Below are 9023 nucleotides of genomic sequence, written 5' to 3'. Positions count from 1 at the left end.
CCGACGCTAGCAGGAACCGACAGATGATTACCCGTGCGATGACAGCGCATATGGATTTGTTTACATCCGAGAGGATCATACAGCTTGCCATGGAAGGAGGTAACGCATGGTTGGAAGAAGGCAATAGGAAAGCAGAAGTTCAGAAGTAACAAAGCATCTCCAGACGCTTATCTGAAATTTCCACCAATGAATTACATAAGTATCTCTATTTTATTTTCTGTTCTATTTATATTTTAATTACCAAAATATTATAACCATTTGAATCCGCCTGACTAAGATTTACAAGGATGACCATAGCTTGCTTCAAGCCGACAATCTCCGTGGGATCGACCCTTACTCATGTAAGGTTTATTACTTGGACGACCCAGTGCACTTGCTGGTCAGTTACACGGAATTGTGAAGAAGTCTTGAGATCACGTTCTTCCAAACCAAGTTTTTGGCGCTATAGCCAGGGAATGAATAATCACGATTTTGCGTACCAGTAAACTAGCCAACCATGAACATTAAATTGCTATTCTTCTCACCTTGAATTGTCAAATTGTATTGCATGATTCTTTATTTGCTTAAGGACAAGCAAAGTTTAAGTTTAGTGATGTGGTGTTGGAGGGAAAGAATAACAACAATGATGAAGATCTACAAGGTGGTTAAGTTATTTTTCCTCTTATTTGTTTCTAGTACTTTCTATTACATGATTGTCTTCTATTTCTTCTATATGCATGTGTGTTCTTTCTTCGAGATAAGCATAGTTTGATTTGAATTATAACATGTTACTGTGATATCATAACTACCATCTTGAAATTTGTGAGTCAAAGTGATTAAGCATCATGATCATAAACAAACAAGGGTAATTAGAGAAGAATCTAGCATGAGCATATAAGTATTGGGAGCCTAGCATGACTATTATTGCCCAAATGCATTTGAATTTGTTTGATTGAAGTTTTCATCTGGAATATTTTATGAAGTTTTTTTGGAACTTTGAAAACCTTGAAGAAGCAAATTAATTAAATCAAGTAAAGGCAAAAGGCGAAGAATGAGAAAGTTAAAGGCTTTGAGTACCAATGACAGTTCATTAGTCAAGTACTTGTGGTGTTTATGTATCAAGCAAAAACTTGAAAATAAAATACTTAAAGTCAAGGCTAGGCTCAAGTGCAAAGCACTCCCTCAAAGCTTAAGGTTTTGAACATCAATGATTAGAGAGTAAAAGAAAGAAATAAATGAGCTTAAAGAGTCATCTGATCAAATGCTTGTTGTGCTTATGTATCAAGTGGTAATACTTGAAAAGCATTAAGAGTCGAAGCTTTTAACTGATGGTTCAAAGCACCAAAGAAGCTAAGCTAATAAGAGAATGAAAAGCTTGTTTCAAGGAAAGAATATAAAGAAAAGATTTCATAAAGTGAGCTAGATAGAAACATCAATCATTTGAATTTCTTTTGTGATTCTTGCATGCATAGTAAACTAGCCAACCTTGAACATTAAATTGCTATTCTTCTCACCTTGAATTGTCAAATTGTATTGTATGATTCTTTATTTGCTTGAGCAAAGTTTAAGTTTGGTGATGTGGTGTTGGAGGGAAAGAATAGGAGGAAAATGACAACAACAATGATGAAGATCTACAAGGTGGTTAAGTTTTTTCTCCTCTTATTTGTTTTCAGTACTTTCTATTGCATGGTTGTCTTCTATTTCTTCTATATGCATGTGTGTTCTTTCTTCTAAATAAGCATAGTTTGATTTGAATTGTAACATGTTGCTGTGATATCATAACTACCATCCTGAAATTTGTGAGTCAAAGTAATTAAGTGATGAGCGGATATTTTATACGCTTTTTGGCATCATTTTCATATAGTTTTTAGCATGTTTTGTTTAGTTTTTATTAAGTTTTTATAGGTTTTAGTGTTAAATTCACATTTTTGGATTCTACTTTGAGTTTTTGTGTTTTTGTGCAATTTTAGGTAATTTCTGGCTGAAATTGAGGAGCTAGAGCAAAAGTCTGATTCAGAGACAGAGAAAGCACTGCAGATGCTGTCCGAATCTGACCTCCTTGAACTTGGAAGAGATATTCTAGAGCTATAGATATCCAAAGGGAACGTTCTCAACGGTTATGGAAAGCTGACTTCCAGAGCTTTCCAGCAATGTATAATTATTCATACTTTGCTTCATATTTGAAGGCCCAAAACTGGCGTCCAACGCCAGCCTCCAGTCCCCTTCCAGGCGTCTAGCGCCCATAGAGTAGAGTCCAGTGTCCAAACACCCAGAGAGGACCCCTAGCCAGTGTTCAACGCCCTAGTGGGCTCAAAGCACGTGGATCTCATCAAAGCTCAGCCCAAACACTCACCAAGTGGGCCCCAGAAGTAGATTTTAGCACTAAAAAGACTGTTTTACCCTTACTAGCATTTGTTTAGTATTTAAGGGATTAGATTCATGTTATTCATACACTTTTTACCATCATACACATTATACACGTTTTTACCATTGTATTTCCTTTCAGTATGAGTTACGAAACCACCTAGGTTGAGGGGAGGAGCCCTGCTAAGTCATATGAATTAATAAAAGTATTACTATTCTTCTTCGATCCATGTTTGATTAATTCTAAGATGTATATTCGTTCTTCATCAATATGAATGCGTTGAACTGGCATAAGGTTATCACATTCTACATGGGTTCAGAGTGCGTCTTTCATTGGACAATGATGAACCACTAGCTTGACTATTGTAAGACCCAGCGCTTTTGAAAAAGGGCTATCATGAGCTAATTTCAAATTCAGTATTTTTGTAGCTTTAATATCAGAGATTCTTTATTAAAGAAAATTAAAGCAGGTTTGATTTATTGAATTTGAAATAAGTTATAGTTATTATCCAATTTTACAATTATTGGATTATTTTCTATATTTGAATTATAAAGTCGGTAGTTGTGAAATAATAAAGATTTTATATGATTTGGATTAAATAAGTAATATTTTAAATATTAATACTGGTATTTTGAAAAATGAAGAAATTAAGTATATTATTTCTATTTATTTGATTTGGACATTTTATTGAAAGTAATTTATGAAATTGATGAGCAAATAGTATTTTCTATATACAAGTAGTGTTGGATTTAATTATGGGTTTCAATTATTATATTATTCCCAATTTTATTTGAAATTACCAAATTACCCCTAACCCTAATCTTCAAAATAATGAAACCCTAACCCAGCGACCCATTACCTGACCCAGTTCCCTTTTCCCCCACACCCAGTAGCCGTCGAAAATCCCCCTTTCCCCTAACTCAGCAGCAATGCACACAAGGTTTCCTCTTTATGAAAGAAAGAAAAGAAAAAAGAAGGGGGGAAGCTAGGAAAGGGACTGCCGATCTGAGAAGAGAAAAAGAGACGGCGCCGGTGGGCATCACTGCCGCCGCACCGCCGTGTTGCACCAGAGAGGGTGAGAGAGCGAGGAACAGGCAAGAGAGGGAGAGGGTCGCGCCGCCACGTCGTCCAGGGAGAACCGCGGGGAAAGAGAAGCTGTTGCGCTGCCCAGAACCGCGTTCAACTCGCCGCTGTTCAGGCTCCAGTTTGCCGTCACCCTCGTGCAGTCGCCACCGCGAAGTAGCCTTGCATCCGCCGCCACCTTCGCGGGGCTTGTGTGGCCACGGTTGCTCCTCACAGTGGAGCCCGTGTCGTCGCCGTTCAGCCACCGCGGGAGCAGAGACGCGCGAGGGAGGTGGACGCCGCCAGGAGCGTCGCGCCGCTGCCGCTACCTGTGCTGTCATCGTCGTCACCGGAATTCTTGAGCGCCGCCGTCAGAAAGGGTTCAGGTCGCCGTTAATGGAGCTAACCGGGACTGTTCCAAGGCTTTGCCGCTCATCCCGATCCTGCTCTATTTTGGTTAATGCTGTTGCTATTATTCTGGCCGCCAAAAAACCTCGCTGCCGCTACCTTTGCCACTGGAAAAAGCCGCTGAGTCTTCTATGTTGGAGTTTACCGCGAGTTGCCGTCGTTCTGGTCACCGGCTGTGAAGTTGGTGTTGCCGGAATCCACCACTGGTGCATCCGCTACTTGGTTCCCTCGAGTTCGAGTTGTTGAGACTGTTGCGAAAGTGGCTTGGAACCGAGGTTTTGGTTGCCGGGATTTCGATTGATTTCGGGTTGAGGCGGAAAGGACTCTGTGACGCGTTTGGGCTATGGTTTTGCGTTGAGGTAGGGGCGCTTTCCAAAAACTATGTTTTAAGTATTGGAATTATTACATATGGATACTGTTGTGAGATATTGTGTATTTGGTGATTGTATCTGCCTTATGTGTTATTTGATTGACTCGAGTGATTATGGATGTTGGTTTGGTACTTTTGAATTTAGCCTGGTTTACTTTAATTGACTTGATGTTGGACCAATGATTTGTTACTGAATCGTTTCTTTAAAGCTTTGGAAATGAGTTAAATCGGTTGATATTGAGTTGATTTTGAAATGGTTTTCTTGAGATATGCCACTGAGGCGACTGTTGGATTTAGCTTGCTTTGAATTGATTTCTGGTTTTGAGCTGTTGAAAAGGAATGAGAAACGGTTTAGTTGGGACCCGAACTGGGTGGCGAAAGTCCAAATTTTAGGGGAGGTGCTGCCGAAATTTTTACAAAATCCTAGTCTTGTTTGAAAAGTTATTTAAAAAGGATTGGATTTGAGAAGTTGTATTATTTGATTTATTAAGAGAATATTTATATTTTCAAGCTTAATTTATTTAGTGAACTTTATGCCTTGAGTTTGACTTATTTAGAAATGAACTATTTTTACCGTTTGAATCACTGAAGGAAAGAATGATGCTCTAATATTGATTTCAATATAAAAAGGAGCTTTTAGTGATTTCAAAGAAATTTAGACTTTTGATTGAGTAATTAAGTTTGAGGCATTTTTGAAGAGTTAGAAAAATGGATTCCAAAAAGAAACCTGAAAGTGGTTTGATTCAAATGAACCGGTTCTTTTTCAAATAAGTTGATTTTTAGACCGGGTTAGAACTTGTGATTTTGTATGGTCGGTTTCATAATAAATTCAGTTTTATTTACTTGAACCGAGGGTCCATGATTTTAAGAGTTTCAATGAATTTTAAGGAATTAATATAGGTTGACCTTCCCTAAAGACTTGGGACTCTAGCAATGGGGTTGTAGCTCAAACCTACTTGCTCCGCGATGGGTGTTTCTGTCCATGGTTAGCTACCAGGACGTGTCGGGTTGGCTATATAACCGACAGATGATATCATCAGCCATTAGGGACAGGCATGCATCATATGCATCTATATGACATTGTTTGGGTGTGCATATTATACTTGGTTTGCCTATGATTAATTGCTAATTGTTCTACTTGCAATACCTGTTTGTTTGTGCTTGAACTTCCTATCTGTGTTTGCATCTGGGACTCTGTTGGTGTGTGGTGATTGGTTGTTGGATTGGATTGTTTGGGCCTAGGGCCGTGGTTGAATTGAGATGGACCGATGGTTGGTTTCGGTTTGGTGTTCCTGGTTTGGAAAAATATGAAAGGCTATTTTGGTTCAGTATAGATAAATCTTTTGAAAGGCTTTTGATGTTTTCGAGAATTGAACGGTTCCTCTTTCAGAAAAGATTTTCGACTTTACTTTTATTGAAAATCGTTGTTTTTGAAAAGAGGCATAAGACGGTGATTAACCACTGGTACGGTCTATCTTCACGTATCCTATTACAGTAATTCCCAAAAACCCTCTACTGAGAACCCTTTCGAGGATGATGTTCTCACCCACCTACATTTTTCCCCTTTCAAGATATGGGCGCAGAAGTCACGAGAAGTTTATTTAGTTGTTGAGATGCTCTGTATTGTTTTAGTTATGGTTTATTGAACCCTCACCTTTATCTTGATATATTCTGTAAGAGGGATAGGAATTGTATTGGTTAATGCTTGTAAAGTCATTTATATATATTTATGTATATATATGGATGTACTCTTTATGAATTGTTGTAAGTTGTATGGTATTTATGGATGTACGTTATCGAACGAAAGTATTTTGGGAGCGGTATTACGGTTTAAAGTTTTAAACAGGCTCATATTTTAGTATTAAATAGTATAAGAGTCGTCGTAATGTCCGAGCTATTAGAGTTGCGCAGCCGGAAGCGTGAGCTTTGGTAGTTAGGGTATTACAACTATACATCCCTTATATGGCTAATCCACGACTTCGTTGGGGACTTCTTGAGACATCAGTTCAGCCGATTTACGGGAAGATTAGGGTCTCTGTGGTAGAGGCTAGAACCAAAGGCACAGTATTCCTCCGATTCGGAAGATTTGACCTTGTCTGTGGTGTTTTGAGTAGGAATATTAAGGAGAATGGAGTGTACAAGCTTCACCCTCAAGCAGACTGGATCCGCACTAACCCTGGGGTTCAGTTCTGGAGGAGTATTGGCGGCTTCTCAAACCAGCGTCAATCACATATAGCCTGCCATTGAAGAAATTACTCACAAGTAAAGGAAACAGTACTACCAGAGTTAATTCAGAAAGACAAAGTAACTACAATCCTTAACTATTCCAATTAATAATTGCCCTTAAATCAATCCAACTGACTCCACTCTAATTTACAAATACAAATTATGAATATTTTCCCCTTTTCATAAAAACACAACCTTCTGATTTGCCTGACTAAGACCTGTAAGATAACCATAGCTTGCTTCAAACCACAATCCTCGTGGGATCGACCCTAACTCACTCATGTATTACTTGGACGACCCATTGCACTTGCTGGTACAGCTGTACGAAAGTGTGGGGATTCGTGCACCAAATTTTTGGCGCCATTACCGGGGATTGTTCGAGTTTGGACAAACTGACGGATTGTCTTGCTCCCTAGATCAGATAATTTATTTTCTTTTCTTGATCATTTTTAATTGAGTCTTTTATTTTTATTTTTATTTTTCTCTTCTTTATTTTCAAAAAATTTAAAAAACTTTTTCAAAAAATATTTTTCTTTTCTTTGTTTAATCTTTGTTCTTAGTTTGAGTCTTACCTATGTTCTGTTTTTCTTTTACAAAAATTTAAAAACTTCTTCAAAAACCTTTATCAAGCAGTTTATTTTCAAGTATCCTTAGCTTTCTTTATTTGATCTTTGTTTTTTGTTTGAGTATTTTTATTTTGTTCTTAGTTAAATTTTCGAAATTTTGAGTCCTTTTTCAAAAAAATTTTCAAAATTAGTGTCTTTTTGTTTGAAGCTTGTTTCAATCTTTAAGTTTGGTGTCTTCTTGTGTTTTTCTTTTAAATTTTTGAAAATTTTATGTTTGATGTTCAAAAGTTTTAAGTTTGGTGTTCTTTGTGTGTTCTTGTGTTCTTTAAGTTTCTTGAGTGTTGTTCTTAGTGTTCTTTTTAGGTTTAATTACTCTGTTGGTCTCTATAGTTTGGCCGAATTTTTAATTAGGTCCCTATACTTTTTTCTTTCAATTGAGTCCCTATACCAATTTTTTTTGTTTTAATTGGATCCCTATTCGCAGTGAACATTAAATAAAACGTTTACCTGTGTTAAATTTACCAAAATACCCATGTGTATAACCCTACATAATCCTTGTCCTCATCCTAAAACTCCAGAACCCTATTCTGTTCATCGTTCTCCTCTTTTCCATTTCTTCTTATTTGTTGCTGAAATTTTCTCATCTTGCATGGATTCCACCCAACGTTCTTCGAGAATTTCGAGTTCAAGAAGTCTCAACAAGAGAAGACATTTGTGTTATTGTGGGGAGGCAGTTGTTGTTCTGTCTTCTTCTGAAGTAGCCAGCCATGGAAGGAGGTATGTAGCTTGTGGATGAGTGCCAAGGTGCAGTTTTTTTGAGTGGATTGATAATGAAGATGATATGAAAGGTGAGTGGTTGAAGCAGAAGGAGAGGAGGAGTCGTTGCTTCTATGGAGACTCTCTGATTTTGAAAGGTTCTAATACACCCAAGAATCCAAATAGAAGGTTTATGTCTTGCCCAAGTAGAAGATGCAAATTTTTTGAGTGGGTTGATGAAGAAAAGAAGGTTGGCGATGTTTGCTTATTATCTTCATAGTATCACTCTGGTCAGGTAGAGGGTGAAATTAGGGGTGAAAATGCACAAGAAAGGAAGGTTGATAGACTTAGTGTTGACACGGAGAGGTTAAAGGTGGAGATTGGAGAAGTTGATGATTGTGTTGGAAGAATCTGTGTAGAGTTGAATTCGGTTCAGGAGAAACTTCAAAAGTTGGAAGAAAACATAAAGAAGCAGACCAAGATGCAGATGATGTTGCTTTTTGTTATGTAATCCTAATAGTTGCAGTGCTATGTGGTAAAGTTTATTGATGAAGTAGTCATTGTTGGCTTTAAATAGAGCAGTTATAAAAAGTGTATGTTATGTTATTTAGATTGAATGGATGAAACTTTTTTTTGTTTGCTGCTATAAATATAATGTTGGGATATTGAATGAAAATGTACACAACTAAAAACAACTGCTATCAGCCTATCACAGATGCATCATTAGAATAATATAATTCACAAAAGTGGTCCTTAACATGTTCCACACATTAGATAAGTTCAGTGGATCCAACTTGCACTAGTCACAATATAAATGCTCCACCTAAAATGTACTATCAAAAGTGGTCCACCACAAAGCAAAATAAACTAAAAAAGTGATGTTCCCAATACCAAATACTTCCACAGTAGACTATAAAACACAAAAAAGCCCTACATAAATCCATAGTAAGAGGAGCTACATAACCCTAAAAGCTTCAATCATCTGTGAGGTCTATGTGTCCGAAGCAAGAAAAGTAAAGAGTGATGGGCAAGAACAAGGAAGAAGAGAGATCAATTCTCCTCCCAAATTCTCTTCAATTAAACAACAATGCTAAGAAAAATAAAAGTGAGCTCTAAGCCAAATTCAAAAGAAAGCTATTCTGAAAAACTAAAAGGGAAGCTCCATGAAAACTTAAATCCTATGCTATTTATACACTTTCTTCAAATGGTCTTCAAGCCTTCAATTGGGCCTTTGCTCTTGATGGAATTGGGTTGATAGAGGCCTTGGTTGATTGCTCTTGGAGTTTAGAGA

The sequence above is a fragment of the Arachis ipaensis genome, chromosome B04 (assembly GCF_000816755.2).
Source record: "Arachis ipaensis cultivar K30076 chromosome B04, Araip1.1, whole genome shotgun sequence".
In the NCBI taxonomy this organism is placed as follows: Eukaryota; Viridiplantae; Streptophyta; class Magnoliopsida; order Fabales; family Fabaceae; genus Arachis; species Arachis ipaensis.
Note: the sequence above shows the minus strand (reverse complement) of the source record.